Here is a 238-nt window from a genome sequence, read left to right on the forward strand (position 1 = left end):
ACCTGTAGGGGCAGTTCTACCCTGTCCTGTAGGGTTGATATGTGTTGGCATCCACTCAATGGCAGTGAGTTTGGTTTTCAGTTTTTGGAATTATCTTTAATTCCTTTTTCCATGAACTTTTCCAGTTCCCTTTGTGTACACACACACACACACACACACACACACACACACACACGCATATAGTTTATTTCTTCTTCCTTTTTTTTCAGAGCAGCGTATTTTTATTATGGTAAGTTGT

The sequence above is a fragment of the Echinops telfairi genome, unplaced genomic scaffold (genome assembly GCF_000313985.2).
Source record: "Echinops telfairi isolate 266 unplaced genomic scaffold, ASM31398v2 ScPeMD7_12;HRSCAF=54, whole genome shotgun sequence".
In the NCBI taxonomy this organism is placed as follows: Eukaryota; Metazoa; Chordata; class Mammalia; order Afrosoricida; family Tenrecidae; genus Echinops; species Echinops telfairi.